We start from the raw sequence: 17,479 nt of genomic DNA, 5'->3' as shown, positions 1-17,479 counted from the left end.
CCAGTCAGACAGACACAAATACGTAACACACCCACACCCACACACACACACACACAGACACAGAGGGGTTTTATGTGTATGGGTGCTTTATTAAATATTTTTCGCTGGTGGGCAGTAAGCTTTAAATATAAGCCGCAGCAGGGCGCGCAGACGTCGCTACTTGAACTAACTGCGGTTTTCGTTGTGGGAAGGGGATGTCGGAGGGAGCCAAGTGTGTTAAACACAAAATTAATTCAAGCGGAAATTGGCAAAACAAAAAAAAAAAAGAAGGACCCCCAAGAACAACGAAAATCGAAAGCGTGAAGCATAAATACGAGGGTGGCGGTGCACAAACATAAATAAACATGCATAAAAGTAGAAAGAAAAGCGAAAATTGAATGCGCGCATATACTCGTAAGTGGAGGACGGAGCCACAAGCCACAAAAATGCACACACATGCCCACACACACACACACGCACACGCATATATTGAATTGAAAGGGGCGCAGCATATTTTGGGGGATGCAGCCAAGCGGTGACGTCATAATAAAGCGCATAAATAGCAGAAAGTTGTTGATGATCATGATGATGATGTTGACGTTATTGTTGTTGTTGTTGTATTGTTTGTTGGTGGGTGTTTGTTATATACATGGTTTTTGTTGTTGTTGTTGTTGATATTTAAAATCAGTGGCATTGAGTTGCACATGTTGTACAAGATGTTGTTGTTGTTTTCGTTGTTGTTGTTGTTGTTGTTGTTGGGGGCATGTGCCATGTGTGCCCGGTTTGCAATTTCATTTTATGTTCAGTATTCAGTTTATAGTTTTTAGTAATTTTTAGTTGTATTTTTTGTTTGTTTTGTTTTTGTGTTCAAAATGTTCATTACGCGTTTCACCAATTTGCGAAAAAGCGTTCCCCCATTTGGCCAATTTCGCATGTGTTCCAATTAGTTGCCAATTTGTGCATATGCATGATGTTTTTACAGTTGTTGTGGTTGTTATTATTATTGTTGTTGCCAATTCAGTACGGTTCAATTCGTTGTTGTGTGTGTTTAAAGCCGATTTCATGTAAATAAGAGTGAAATAAAAAAGCAAAACTTTTTTAGTTATCGCTGTTGTTTTTAGTCACAAAGTTAAAACTTTTGCTTTTTATTAGCTATGAGCTTTCAGTTTCAACTAATGCATTTATTGGCCAGAGCTCTGCGCTGAAAGTTTTTTTTTCCAAATTTAATTTGGCTTTGCTCTTTGGCTTCCATGAAATCATGCACATACTATATTACACGTACATAGCTCTGCTGCTGTTGTTCAGATAAAAACTTTAAAGCATTTGGAAAAATTTCATTCATGCTTTTGGGGTCATTTAGAGCTTAAATTTTCAGTGCAGATGCTCCAGCTCTTAAATATAATTTATTAAAATATTTATATTACTTACGTTGCCTCAGTGGTTAGCAAACTTTTCATTGAACTACAGTCAGTTGGAATGAACAGTTGAAGCTAATTCGAGTTTAATCGAAGGCGGCTCTACATGAGCTGAAAGTAGAGAAGTTGAGAAATTTATTCATACTTATGTACAAATTGTTTTGCTAAGCAGAGTTTACAGAAATCTGTAGTGAGTTAAATTAGTTATTATTAAATACTATAGTATTGTTAAGAAATAATATTTATACATTTGATTCTTTTTTTACAATTTTGTGTTTTGATTTTCTATCCCTCATAGTTTTTATTCTGATGAATAAAAAGTATCATTTAATAAATGTTGCTTTAATATATATATAAAATTATGATAGCTTCAAAATGTCATAATGTTTACACAATATAATATCAATTCCTGAATATGCATTTGGAGCTAAAAGGGCGATGTTATATATATATTTATATTATTATCTTATCAGATTTTAAGTTGTCTCTTTAACTTTATGAATTCTTTCAATTTAATTTTGTTTTTAATTAAGATGGTATTTGGCTCTCGTGAGCATTGAGCACTTAATATTGGTTAATATATAAATTTATTTTTAAAACGTTTCAACACGTTATTGAGTCTGTTTTATTAAGAAACTCATATTCGATTTTTTTTTGTGCAATTTTTTAACTGTTAAAGTTTTTAGTTACTCGCACCAAATTCAATAATATCTTTTTTATTTTTTTGTCCTACTCCAATTTCTTATTTTTAAAGTTTCTATGTATGTATGGGATCTGATATCAGCTGTGGAAGACTATCGGAAGTGTTATTTAATTCGTATATTGAACATATTCATCAGCTAGAAGTGCCGACATAATACACCCAATAGAAATAAGAAATCATACAATCATACTTATAAACAGTTTGAAATGCCTAGAGATATAAGCAAGTCGATATATTCCACTAAGCATTAAAATAATGGATTTTAAAGCACTTTGACTAGCAATGGGTATATGTGTTTATATATAGTTGCCGCTATCGCTGAACATTCTATCATTAGACGCTCACAGTCAACACCTCATTAGGCGATTAATCAAGCGTGTTGAGCATAGAATAACTAACAGGAATTGCTTCGGCCTGGTATGGCATGCGCGGGACACAGATTAAAGTACAAGCGATAGCAATAGCAACAACAAAACAGAAAGGCAAGAAGACATCAGCCAGCTTAGCTGGTGGCGGTCTATGTCTATGCGGCAAGAAAAGGCGCCAAAGCAAAACCCACTAAACAAACCAAAGCAAATCATCAACACGGCATAAGATCACACGAAAGACTTGGACACATGGCTGCTCGTCTGGCCAAGTCGGCGAATAAACAAAGTGCAGTGGGGCGCAATGGAGTAAACAAGCTAGACGATGACTACGACTACGAGGACTCCAGTATATGGATAAGGAGGAGGAAAACTGAGAAGAAAATGAAGGCAGCGGTTGGCTTGACTCGCCAGCCGCACAAATAAAACGCACAGATTAAAGGATGCCCGGGCGAAATGTCTTCTTAATTACTTCGCAATGAACAGTGAAGCAGCAGGGAGAAATCGGTGGAGAAATTGGGGAGGAGAGAGCGAAACTGGGCGAGTAATTGAGAAGTCGAAGCAATGGGCTTCTACTGTGGATGCTCTGCCTGTGAGATGCCTGTAGATGCTGCTGCTATTGGAGCAGCGTCATGTTGGCAGCACTTTAAGCGGAAGTAATTTAATTAATTACAAATGAAACGGAAACACGGCGAGCAAACGAAGGCCGGATAATTGTAAGGGTTTGTATATGGCAGGGTATAGGTACATACAATTGTGGGTGAGTGTGTGTGTGCATTTGTGCGTGCCCATTTTGGGGTTATGTGTAACCCAAAGCAAATACCATATCCAATTTTGCATATTTTGACTAGAGAGCTGAAATGAGGCGGACAGACGGCCTAAGCACTTTTCAAAAAATTTGCCCCAAAAGTGCAATTAAATTTTTTTGTTTTCCTCTCTGTCGGCCGAACCGCAAACTATTAGAAAGGATGGCAGTAGACACGCATGCGAATTAAGCACAGCTCATTTGCATTGCGGTTTTAATTGCTAGGCAATGCACACACATACACACACACCAATACACATACGCAAACACAAACGCGCGCGCACACTCGGGAGGAAAAACCCGCTCGGCTTACAAGGATAATGAAAACAATTTAACGACTCTCTCGACAATTCATGGGGTCGCTCGCTTGCTTGCTTTTTGTGCACACCAGCTCGATATTAAAACAAAAATACAACAGAACAGGACAAAGTGCTGCTGGCTGGCTCACAGTCCTCGTCGCGCTTTAAGCAAATAGAATCCTTTTCCGCTTTCAGATTTCAATATTTTTTGTTTTCCTTTCATTCTCTTTTTTTTATTGCCGCCCCAACATCAGCGAGTTTTGCGTGTCTGCGCAAAATATTTCGAGATATTTTTGACATTTTAATGAAAATATTTTGCGTTACATTTCAAACCGAACCGTTCATCAACAGGGTCTCTGATGAATCCGTGCAGACTGGGCTTAATATTGTTTTAACGAAGAGGATTTGCCTGGCAGCGTGCTCTTTTAAGCCAGCTCTGATGGCCAGTAATTAAATGCTTGACATGCCCGCCACTTGGTATGGGCTGAAGAGGCTGGGGTCCAGGACAAGAAAGGGTGGCTATGGCAAGCAAATTAGCGATGAAGTTGGCATTATAATTATGCCTGTTATAGCATGTATTAAAGGCGATTGTTGGCGGTACAAAGCTTGAAGAGGGAGAGCGCTGATACTGACAGGTGAAACAAATGTTGGAAGGATGGGCGTTAAGTAGAACTGAATAAGCCTGATTGCACAGGAAGAGTAAGTTAGTACGTTGCTTCACTGATTAAAAATGCAGTATTGATGTTGAGCAGACTTTACGCTTAGCAGAAGGAAATATCCACTCTATATTAAGCCATGCATATAATTATCATTGTTTGATTAAGTCGTAGCCCATTATAAGCTTATTGATAATTTTGCAAAAAGCTAAGCAAGCGTTATTTCATCAAGTCAATGCACCAATTCATAAATCAGTTCTCGCAGTGGCCAAAATCTTGAAATTAAAATTCGAATTGCTTCCTCACGCACTCTATTCACCAGATTTAGCCCAGCGGTGATTGATATTACAAAAGCCATAAAGCCAAGAGGTCCCTGCTAAATATTCACATTAATTTCAAAAAACAAACTAAATTCTTTGGCACATCATGTGGCGCAAAATATTCCGTCATATACTGTCGGAACGTCCACAGCGATTAATAATTTAATTTAATGTATTTGCTTGATTTTTTTTAATCAAATGATAGCACTACGTTTTAATTATGAACATCCGGTTTGCATAAAGAACTAAATCAATTCATATTTTTATCACATTTATTGAAAATGATTTAAAGAATACAAAAAAAGTGAAACTAGTTGATCACAGTTTGCTCCTAATTAATTATTATTTTAACTTCAAACACTTTTTCACAGCAAAATCTCTAGTTATCAGAAGTTTTTATATTTATAATTTATGACATTAATTAATTGCTTTAGCTTTGCTACTTTAAAGCCACTATTTGATATGAACAAAGTGCATCACATCAATTAAATGATAAATAAAAAATAAAAAGTCAGCAAACAAAAGCAACAAAAACAGGAGCAGCGGGGATAACAACAGCAATAACAACAACGGCTACAGCATGTAATAAAATCAACAGAGAAACAAAAACAACATTAGCAAAAACATTTGGTTGCATAAAAAGTGTTCCCTTCGCTGTTGCTGTTGTGATCGTTATTGTTGTTGTTGTACTTGGCTAAACAATTTTCGCAGCAAATTAAAACAAATCAAAATCACATGAGCTGAGCATTTTCAAGTGATTGCTGAATAACGAGACAAAAAGACGAAGCTCTCAAAATAACTGAGGGCGGCACAAGTCTCTTGTGCCTGCCAGGCTGCTGTGCAAACATAAACAAGCAATTTAACAGGCACTCGCACATACACGTGCACGAGGTTCAAAAAAAAAAAAAAAAAAAAAAAAAAAATACCAAACATAAACCAAGCAGCGTTGGTAGTTAGCAAACAAACGAAGCGTTCAAGCGCAAAAAGCCAACACAAAGGCGCAGCCAAAGCGTTTTATATATGTATGTATATATGTATACGTGTGTCTCTGTCTCTGCATCACTGTGTGTGTGCGTGTGTGTGTGGCAGCTGTGACTCCAAAATGCCGCAGCAAAGCCGCCGCTACAGCCGCACAAAGATTTCTCACACATGCCAGCCGCAGTTTAAAGTATGCAGCAACTTTTTTTTATACGGTAGAGTGCACAATCCCGCCCCTTACAAAAAAAAGGGGAAAACCTTAATGAAATTTTAATCAAGCTGCAAGGCATAGCTCAAGTTTACTTGCAGCAAAGAGTGAGAGCGAGTGAGAGTGGGGAGGGTTTGTCTGTGTGTGTTTATGGCAAAACATTTTCATAGCATACTTTTATGAGCGGCACGGCAAAGCCAGTTGATGCATAACTTTTTTAGCTGAATTTTCTGTTCTGCACTTAACAGCCATCCCAACAAATAGCTTCGAGCTTAATCAGCCGCCCATCTGTAGACACGCAGAAGTATTCCTCGTGCACACATTGCGTATGCGCAATCATTTATTTATAAACAATTCATTTATGTAATTCAAATGCATTTAAACGACACAGCATTTATCAATTCGTTATGCTGCTTGCCAGCTGTCTTGTAATTTATAAAAAGAATTTATGGCAGCGTAAAATTGAAAAATATTCATAAAGCGTCGGTCCTAAATAAAAACGTGCGCGCACGATAATGATGAAAATAATGACAACAATAATGATGATGCCGATGGCGACGATGTTGACGCTGCTGGTGGCAGGCACTTTCATAAATAACAAGTTAGTGCGTATCATTAAAAGCAAACAGATGAAAAGCACAAACACGCATACACAAACACTCCTCACATAAATTGTGAGCTGGATATGTATGCGCCTAAAATTAGGCAACAAATTTCAATGCAACATGAAAAGGACACGAAACGCGCAGGTAAATCACTAACGACGGCAGCAAGAAAAGCAAGCGAACAGCAACAATAACAACCAACCACAACACAGCTGAGGCAACAACAACAGAAAACAAGAGGAAACACTGTGCCCCAAAATGACAACATTAAAAAGAAGGCAGGCTGTCAGGCAAGCGGGCAGGAAACAGGCAAGAAACATCAACGAGAAACAACAGCAACAAAAACAGCAACAACATCGGCAGCAGAGTCGTGGCCTGGCAAAATGGCAGGAGACGGCATTTCCGGCCGAACAACAACGAAAAACACTTTTACTTTACAAACGCTTTTGCCCGTTACATATTTACCATATTTCTTTTTGCATTGTTGTTGTTGCTGCTGCTGTTACGCCTTTGCCAGCCCTCACGAGTGAATAATGGACGCCTCGCACGACAAATAATTATTTCTGCTTCTGTTTTTATTTTTATTTTTTTTTTTTGCGCAAGCGGTGTGCGCAACGCGGGGAAACGTTCGTACAACGGCCGTACAAACTGCGCTCTGGCACGCCATTTGCTGCATTTTGGCTTTAATTTTGCTTATCGTGCAGCCCTATGCCCGCACCCATCACTGGAGGCCTTGCCAACGCTTTTGCGTTCAGTTCATTATGAGAATTTGGAAATTGTTTTGCTTTGGGCCAAAAAATGCCAGCACGTCGTCTCTTTCGGCATGGGGTCGCAAACGTCCAAAAAGGTGTTGAGTTGAAAGAAAAGAGGGCTGCAATTCTTTTTTTACTTTGTGTAAGAGGGGGGAGCTGGGCGCTGGAGGGGCTGTTGGTTTTGTATATTAAATGCTTTTAATATGCTTATTTATTTTGCTTCAGGCACTCTTCTCTTTGCTGTTTTACGTTTGGTATACGCGAATAAAAAATTCAGAAGCAGCAAAACAATTTTAATTAGTTTGAAGCGCATACAATGTTATGCCATCAGGCTGTTAGGATTTTTGAATGTTGCTTAAAAATATAAATGATACAATTCTGTTAGGCGTGAAAAGCTAAAGGCCACGTTAATAAAAGCAGAAACAGAAAGTCTCAAATAAAATTTTATGCTTTCAGTTTTCTATGCTTTGTTTTAGTGTTTAAACCCTTCGGGAATGACATAAATATGAAATAAAATCTACTGTTTGATTTGGAATTGCTTATTGAAAATGAAAGCTTAATTTAATTTGCTTAAATTGAAATTGTAACAAGCCTAATACTAATTATTATGAAAGTGTATTGCGTGTCCTCCATCATGCAGGCAATCAAGATGAAAAGGCTCACTAACTACTTTTCTTTTAGCTCTTATTATTTTTATCTTTCATTTACGGGAAGAAGAAAATTAAATCAAAGACTTGATTAAGAACGAAAACCAAATATTACATATAATCTCACATTTTCATTATTCGTAAATAAATTTCGATATATTCATTTTAAATACATAATAAAAAAATAACTTTTGCAATATCTTTATTTATTGCCCTAAACTATATTATATATATTATTATATATTTATTATTATATTTTACATTTTTTATAAGAGACCACACTCACAGAATGTTAACTTGCCATGTACAAGAATTTCCTTTTAAATGAGCAACGAATCCTGCCACTAAGTACTTGAAATTTACTTTCTATGTTTTTGCTTTGCGACTTAAATCTTTAATTTCTGCACAGCTTTGCACATACTTTGTATTAAATTTATAGCAGACGACCAGATACAACATGAAACCGTTGCTGGTCGACACAAGATGCAAACTATTGATTAAAAGTTGAGCAATTTTACGGGCCAAATAGACGAAAGCCTTGCACACACATACTTACATACCACACATATATAGATATGTATAAATATGTGTGTATAGAAGCAGCTGTAGCTCCGGGCACATAAAATTTGTCTCACCCAAAAAAGAGAAACGATAGCAGACTCAATAAAGAAACGAATTTCTTTTGCGCAGGCATGTGGCCAGGACATAGATTTCCACATCTCAAGCGCCAGCTCTGAGTCTGAGGTAACTTGCAAATTTAAAACGACAGCGCACAAGACGAAACTATTTTATATGCGACAACAGGAGCAACGGAAGCAACAAAATAAGGCCACTACCTGACCTGACTGGCTGGGTCAGGCAGCAGTCGCTGCCCAAGTCCCACGCCTCGCATTACCCAAGCAATAAATGTTCAAATCAATTGAAACGTTTTACCAAACCCCCACACCTAAGCGACCAAATACCTAGTGGAGGGGAGCATGTACTGGAGTAGAAAAGTAAGCAAACGGACCCACATAAATCGGCAGGCGAAGAGAAGCGACAGCTCTGGCTAAGGGTGCAGCGATTTGCAAACCCAAACAAAATCAATAGGGGTTGACTTTAGTGGGGCTGATGATGGAATAAGGAAGGATGAAAGAATGTCAACTAATTTTCAATATTGTGGGGAACGAAATCAAGCAGAGAGTCTACGATCGCATTAAAATAATGATGAGCTGCCAGAAGGCCCCCAAAAAACAGTTTGCAATACAACTGTCAGCGGCATTCCACATACGCAATGTTGTGCACGTGATCTGGCCTACATTCGACTGGTCAGGATATAAACTAGCAACCAGCATCAACAATTGCACAAAGCACTCACTGGCAGTGCACAGTGGTTCAGATACAAGTAGGAGAGACTTTTTTGTTTCTTTTAAATCTTTATTCTTTATTTAAGATCTGTCCTAAGGAGGGCAATTATTAAATTTTATTAAAAAAATAGGAGAGGCTGGAAAATGCACAAAATCGGTATTTGTTTTACATTTTTGTGAACTTCTTAAACAAATATGTCGACTTATTCAGTAGATGGTGTGTGATTGGGTTTAAAAGAGATAATCATTTTCATGTTCAGTTAAAAACAATGAAGGAAAATTAGGTGCAGGTACACTAAAGAAATATTTGGATGCTCTAAATTAAATCAAAGTTTCTCAAAGTTTTTTTTTAAGCAGCCACCTGGGGCAACATTTTCATTGAAATAAAAAACAGAACGCTGAAATGTTCTTTTTTTATTATTTTTAAACGGTACGCGTACTTCTTCTTTTGTTTTAGGATCTTTTTTGGAGTATTTTTTATATTTACTAAACATTTTGCGGATGCTTGCTGGAAGCTTTTGGAAGTTCCGGAACATCCAAATCTTCTGGTAGTATACAATAAAATCAGTATTTACATATAAGAGCTACACATATTATATTCTAATCATATCAATAAAAAGATCAAGATAAAATGGGTTTTGAATGGAATTTTTTCAAATATAAATTGCTTGCAAGTCTTTTAACGGAATTCGAAAATTTCGCGTATATCCTATTAGATATACCCTATAAGTATCAGTATAAATGGAGTTTCAGAAAAAATACGAGCAATAACAAAATATGTTGCATTCATGCGAAGAAGAGCAAGTATACCAATGTAACATTCCATTTTTGTCTTCTGTTTGTTGTTTGTTTTAAGCCACTGTGCGCTGACGATGGCCGAAAAGCAATAAAACGCATTTCGGTCATAAAAATAGTCAAACGTCGTTCTCGTTGTCGTTACCGTCATCGTCTGGTCCTGGCAGTGGGCTCGTCCTAGTCGTTTCTGTCGGACACGACTGAATTCCAAAAGCCCCGTCAGTGCCAAGTACTCCATACTGTATTTGTCTGTCTGTTGTCCTGTTGGGCTGTCGTCCCGTCTGGCTGCCGTTCCATGGCAAATTACAAATTTTGCATATTGCCTTTGGCACGCTGTTGGCATTGCGGCTACTGCTGCCGCTTTTCTTCTTTCATGCACTTTCTTCCCTCTTTCTTGCTTTGTTGCTTTCTTTGGATATACCCGTTGGTCCATTAGTCATAGGCCAAGCCCTGCGCCTTGTGCTTTGGCATGTCGCCACTTCGGCCTCTGCAGGATGAATGACCCAAAATGTCGCGGGTGGCGACGCTACTGGGGTAGTGTCAGTTGTCCGGTTGTGTGGCCCACAGCCGGGTCCACGCCCCTTCCGTAACGGAAATTGAGCACGGCACTGCAACAGGGCAGCAATTTTTATATTGCTCACATGTGCATTGCAGCAGATATTGCTTCAAAGTTTGACTCCTAGGCGCTAGACAGTTATAAAATGTCTGCTGCTTCCATAATTACACGAGCCAACAAAATTGGCAAAGTTTTATGACTGCCACTGACACTATACTTTTTGATGTGACATATAATTTTTAAAGACCAACGTTGCTTGTTCTCTTTAAATTATTTTGTAAAATTACTTTTGAAGAAGATAGAAGGGGTTGATTGCTTGAAAGCTGATGCTGTCCTTCATTTTGTACACGCATATTTCGGTGCTTCCTCTGCCCTAGTAGCAATAATTAATAATTAAAAAGATAAGCAATCGTTGTAGTTTACATGCTTTAATACACAATTGGTTATCATGGTTGAATAAATTTCAGCATTCTTTTTTTCTGGGTTACGTCCTCAATGCCGATGCTTCCGTTGGCGCAAAGAATTTTAATTATGCATTTATTTTATCGCACTGTGGTTTTTTTTCCGTTTAAAATATTCATGCGTGCACAATTAATGGCATTAAATGGCCCTCGAACTGCATTGCCGAATACTGGCATCCATTTTCATGAATAATTGTTATATTATATTATTATTATTCGACTTTTGCTTCGGTTGAAAGGGATTAATTTAAATTATTATATTTATCTGAATATTAATGAAGAAATTATTGTATCAGTCTGCACATCTTTATTACAGTAGTATTGTGTTGAGATAGTTATTGGAAAAAACTACAAATCCCAAAGGATAAGCGATTGTATGAGCATCCTATCAACAATCACACCATAATGCAGCTTGATTAATGAATGAATGATTGCCTTCCTTGAATGTTGGAACTGCAATTGAGTTGACGCTAAGAATATTTATCTACATGTCTTTTATGCGTTGAAGTATTATGAAATGAAGGAAAAGTTCGCAAAGAATAACAGCTAAGGACCAGTCTTAAATTTCGAATAGTGTCTTTGAATTACTCCCTTTGAACATCTTTTGAACTATGTAGGAACCAACCAATGATCATGCTACATTTGTTGGAGTATGCTTGTGAAACCCATATCTAAGTGTATCTGACGACGATCTTGCCCTAATTGAGAGACAGATAGAGAGAGAGAGAGAGAGAGAGAGAGAGTCGTCTTGGAGTTTATTATTTTTGCATTAATAGTCCATAGTGGAAATCAAAATAATTCAAGAATAATTCATATCGCTCCAACGACAATTCACACGGAAGGAGATTATGGCAGCTCACAATTCGCTAGGTGAGAAGATTTTCCCAGCTTGTAGCCCCATATATGAATAGAGTTTGTGATAGTGACTTCATTTAAAAGTGACATGCATTTGGACGTTTTGCACGTTTTTATCAAATACACAGTGAAAGGATATTTTCAGTGCTTTCCAGTAGTTTCATCAACTGCTTTAAATAGTTGGCAGTCATTCGGATATGCATTTGGCAATATTCTGCAATGCCTGTCCTCGCCTCTCCCTCATACCTCACACACCCATTGTGCTTACCCAGCCAGTTTTATTCGCTTGATTGTGCACAGCGTACGCTGTTAATGTTTTTAGGTCAACGAACACAAAAAAAAAAAGAAGAGGAAAAGAACGTAGCATATCTATCCGGTTGCCAACTTATTTATCTGTTAAATACTGGCATGCGTCTTTCGTGCTCGCCAGCTTATGCTGCTCAGTCACGGCTCGGGCCCAACCGGTACGCCCTTGAAATTTATGCCTGAAACGCAGGCAATGTGGAAAGTGTTATTATGAAAGCAAGGATGTGTAGGGGAGAGCTCATGGTATCAGTGCGTACGGGCACGTAGCGTGTAATACGCTAATAATGTGCCGCCTTTACTCATGCAGATAAATACAAGTATATCCACAAAACTAAGACACAGGCACACAGTGCAACAAAGTGGGCCAATGTGCCAGGCATTGTCTTTGTTATGGCTCTCGCCTGCTACTACTACATAATAGGAGCAAATTATTACACTTGCCGGGGACTGGCCCAGTGTAAATTAGCCATGCCGTTGATAACTCACAAAACACAGAGATCGGCTACAGCAGATATTTGTGGCAGGGAATGAAAGGGACGTTGCCTTTTCATTTCTTTTTATGTCTTTGTCTTGAGCCTGCAGCTTTGCGCCTTGTCTCGTTGGCTGTCCATGGCCTAACTTAAGGCCCATTTACTTAACTGACAACGTTGTTTCAGTTTTCTGCCTGCCTAACTGCCTATCTGTTTGCCTGGAATTTTATCGATTTTGTCATAACCATTTTCAATTCGGCGTCTTATCTGCTTATCTGCATATACCCAATCTGCTTATTTGGTTAATGTCAACAATGTTAGCGTCGTCAGGGCCTGCTCTCCATAGCGATTTCAACTTGTCTGCGTTTAACGACAAAGCCACCAAAAGTCGTTAAAATCGCGCCATTCTGCGGTCAAAGGTGCGTATACGCGACCGCAATTAAAAGGCGTTGCCTTGAGTTGTTGCTTGAAAAAGTTATGCGAACACATTCCAGCACATGAGCATTCGCAGTTTTATTTCATAATTCCTTGTCAATTTTTCCAGCAGCTCCGTAGCTGCTTGGCTTTGGAAACTTTCGCGGATTATTGCAGTCATAAATTTTTACGATTTTCCATTCGTTGCAGCCTCAAAAGCAGCAAAAGCCGCATCAGCAGCAACAGTAGCACCAACATCGATAGCTATGGCAATTTTCGTGCCCGAGGCGACTTACTGGCAGCTGCGTGGAAAAACACATGCACATACAAGTATATTCTTAAATATAGCGAAACACGATTTTTATGCGTATTTAATAGCCTTGCAGATATGGTGCAGAAAATGATTGAAGTCGCACAGAACCAGCTTGTGGCATCTGCCGAGACGAGTTGAAGCAGAAATAAAAGTGTGACAGCACTTCTCTATTAATTTTATTTTAAAAGATACTGATTTACATGCTAATAGAGAAAGTTAAAGTCGAACAACATTTTGTCATATAAGAACGTACTTGAAATTTAAAGTTCCATAAAAGCTCGACAATCGAAGCCACTCAATAGCAACTGCAGAAAACTTTGCCTTTCTTACATGTAGATGTAGAGAACAGAAAGATATCGCTCTATACAGGGGAACTACTGGTACATATATGTCCTTCAAATACTTATGTGTGGTGGCGTTAATATGTTCCCTACAAACTATATTCAATATTTGATATCCATTTGCCTTATTATTCCTGTTTTTTTTATCCGATTCAAGATGCCCTTTGAAGCTGTTTAAAAACGACTTCAGAAAAGAAGGAGGTTCTCAATTCGTCCCGGCTGATACCGACTCTTTTTTTTTACTCTTCTTTTACTTTCCTTTTTTTTACTTTTTAGTGCATATTAATTTGTTTTGGAATAGTTTTATTTATTAAGTTTATTAAGTTGTTTTTTTGTTTTAATTTTTTTTTGTCTAACCTGCTATCATTGCTAAGTTAAATCAGAATTATATTTTGCTACAGAAATCATATTTGTTTAAATTTAAAAAATGCATGTACATTCCGAAAAATCTCTTTCTATCCCGTGGGTATAAGAATATTCCACAGTGTCACATGTTAGGGATGTAGCTAATAGAAATTGTTATGTGTTTTTGTAGCACACAAATTTGTCTTCAGTTGCGACGTTTTTTATGGCATACACACTCTGAAATTTGCCATTAAAAATATTGAATAAAACTTTGCGTCGAATACATGATGGCTGAGACAGTGAAGCTTATTGACAATGGCTGCGGGAAGACATATACACAGCCAGCTATCCATCAATCACGCATGACGGCAGCCAGATGGGCGGGTGAGCAACTGGATCCATAAACCACAACCACGAAAATTTATCAACAGACGCGTCAGGCAGCAGGACTTTGGTGGTGACGTCAGGTAATCTAATCCAATTACCCGACAATGGAAGCAACGAGCTGGCAGAGGCACTGGAACAGGCCATGGCACCGGCGCTTAATGTAAGCAAAGCTCGCCTCGGGGGGTTGGGGGACACTGTGGTGCTAATGGAGGCCAACGTCGAAGGGAAAAAAGCATATCACATGTCTACGAGAAAGTTAAATAACCAAAGGCAATCAGTAAAGTATCAATAACCAGCAGCCCTGGCAGTAAGTCGAGGGCGGCGTTTGTTTACTGTGCATACATCGGCCCGAGGCACATTTACATTATGCGTGTGTGCGTGTGTATGTGTGTGTCTATGCGTTTGATCATTAACCAATAGAGTGGGTTCGAGCGCAGGGCAAATCCTGGCAAAGCGCAAATTGAAATTCAGGCGCATCCAATGAATTTTTGGGGCTTTAGCTAGTTGCTTTCAGGACTATGTGGCAATAGCCTTCGAACTGGAATCCATATTTTGTCCACAATACCTTTTGCAACACAATGCCAAAGGGATGAATAAATAAGCATTGTATTGCCGAAATTATCATTTTTGTTGCTTCAATAAAATGGCCGGAGCAGGGCAGATCTAATGCGACTCTTCTCCCTCGTTATTGGACAACTCAATGGGCTTTTGTTACTAAGCGGGCTTAGGCTTCAAATTGAAAATGTGACACTATTGTTCATGGACTCTAGCGTAACAGTCTTTAAATGACTTATAAGGGAGGCTGCTGCTGGTTAATAATGAGGCTTAAATATTAATACAATCATAAAATAATACGAGACAAAATGGAAATATTCTTACAATGCTACATTTAATAGATGAACCTGAATGACTTCTGCAGTTTGGCTCAATATTTAAATGTAATATAAAATAAATTTGTGACTTCATTTCACACTTTTGTTATCTTTCGTTGTTCATTTACCATTTTTGCGTCGAAAAAAGCTACATACATTCAAGTAATTAACATTCAATTACAAATATAATGTAATTCGTTTTATTGCAAATATAAGTTACTCTTCAGCTTAACACTTTCAAAAGCTAACGCATAAAGCCTGTTGAAAGAATGAAAATCATCGGAACTTCCGCAGGTCCATGATTTGTGACCACTGAGGCGACCAAGTTAGCAATGCAAGTAGACTTGTGATTTGTTCATTGACTGTTTCGATGATTGTTTAATGAACTTGAGCTGGACATAGTTGGATGAGTTGAATGTCATAGCCCATCCAGATATTGGAATTGCTCATCAATATTTTTGAGCCCAGAATCGGACAATGTAATTTTGTTCACTTCCAACGAAAAATCACAGTTATAAAACGATCACGGAGACCTTTATAAGTAGATTCTGTGATAATATGTTTCTGGATAACATCCTCACAGAACTTTGGCGAACTTCTCTTACATTCATAGTAGATTTTCACATTTAAGGAATCTTCAGCGCAACATGCTGCTCACTACTTGTGCTTCGTCCACACCACCAGCTAAGGTTTTGTCCTGGAATTGTTGGATTGTTATCTTTGTTTCGTATTCTTTAAAAACCACATTGGATTGAAAATACAATTCCACTTCTGCAAGCAGTCGCCCTTCTGTTTGTTACATACATTTCGGGACCAGGATATATAATTTGCTTAAACTTTCTGTACTTGATTTATACTTCATTACACTGATGTTCGTTTCGGAAACACTTAAAAATGAATCGCAGCTCATTTTATTTCCTATTTTTAGTAATACTAATTGTTTCGCCATGCAAAGGCAGAAAACCCTTTGACTCCGACAGCAATTATGTTCATTGTGTCTACTGCTTCAATGTTTGCGTATTGCATCCCAATGCAACTGCCGGATACGTGTGTGCTCCCGAAGACGATGGTGCAATTAAAATAAATAAGGGAACTGAAGTCGCACCTGCACAGTCCACAGCGCCAAGTCTGAAGTTTTGTTTGCCCAACGAATTTGAAATAGGTGCGTCAATCAGGGGGCAAGTATCGCGTAGTTGGCTTTTTATGAACGCGTAGTTTTTTTTTGTCTCTCTATAGGAAATCTTAAGTTGGCTTGTTGTGTTTGGTCTCTAGCTACGGGATGTGAAGTTATAGAGGCTCCTGGAAAAGAACTCTATGGAGCAAGAGTAGAACTGAACTGTCGGAACTGCCAACGGTATTGTCCTTGCATTAATAAAGCTCCCAAAAACAATTGTAAATATATTGGCATATGGACAGTTTTGGTTTTTCTCCATTTTCAATTGCGCGTCAAATAATGGTTTGGCAGCGACAAAATAAAAATTTATGTATTCCAACTTTGAGAATAGAATCATTTGAATATTTTGTACAATCTGCTAGAAAGGATGGGCACCCAACTGTTTAAATCAAAATCCACTCAAAGGATAAAGGTTGCTTTGTTAGCAGGAAATGATGGGACCACCTTTTCGGTTTGATTCCATTTATTTATATTTATACAAGGTGTGTTCCAAAGTAAACAGGCCAAGAAGCTAAAACACTCGTTCGACATGCTTTTGGATAGTGCAAAAAGCTGTATTGAAGAAGAAGGATACTATTTTGAATAAAATAAATTGATTTTGCGAAAAAACTAATTAGTTCACAATTGTTCTGTTTTTTTTTTAAGTCCTGTTTACTTTGGAGCACACCTTGTATACATTTTATTAAATAACAATCTATTACAAGGCTATGGAATCAATCAAATGTGAATTTTATAGAAGAAAATTACCTTTTTTTTCTGTTCCCCTTCTTCTTCACTTATAAAGCAATAAACCTTTAAGTAGGTCTCTAACTCACTTTCAGTTTGATATCGACTCATGTAATATTTCGCGAAATTTTTTAAACATTTTTTTCACATATTCCATTACTGGTTCATTACGATTCTGATAGTTCTTCATCCAAATCTAAAACTGGTTACTGTTTTCATAGATAGTCGTGGCAGCATAATAAGTAATATTGTTCATATATTTTTTATGGCTCTATTGACTTTTCGAAAACAACAATATTCAACAGTACGAGGGAGAATTTTTAAATTCCCAGCACTTGTATTACTATATGTGTGACAATTACCAATGCACCTTTATGCTCAGCTTT

General features: G+C 37.9%; 2 long non-coding RNA genes across 2 annotated transcripts; one reads left to right on the top strand and one right to left on the bottom strand.

Annotated features, from left to right (window-relative positions):
• Window positions 1-13: 13 nt before the first annotated feature.
• Window positions 14-17,149, bottom strand: LOC115632220. Its single transcript, XR_003996280.1, has 3 exons — window positions 17,115-17,149; window positions 1,408-1,505; window positions 14-169 (listed from the first exon to the last, which is right to left on the bottom strand). It is a non-coding gene; the product is annotated as an uncharacterized LOC115632220 (long non-coding RNA).
• Window positions 16,102-16,686, top strand: LOC115632219. The gene is made up of 2 exons (XR_003996279.1): window positions 16,102-16,355; window positions 16,430-16,686. It is a non-coding gene; the product is annotated as an uncharacterized LOC115632219 (long non-coding RNA).
• Window positions 17,150-17,479: the final 330 nt, after the last annotated feature.

Source organism: Scaptodrosophila lebanonensis, unplaced genomic scaffold, assembly GCF_003285725.1.
Source record: "Scaptodrosophila lebanonensis strain 11010-0011.00,11010-0021.00 unplaced genomic scaffold, SlebRS2 tig00001415-arrow-pilon, whole genome shotgun sequence".
Taxonomy (NCBI): domain Eukaryota; kingdom Metazoa; phylum Arthropoda; class Insecta; order Diptera; family Drosophilidae; genus Scaptodrosophila; species Scaptodrosophila lebanonensis.
This window is presented reverse-complemented; position numbering and strand designations above follow the sequence as displayed.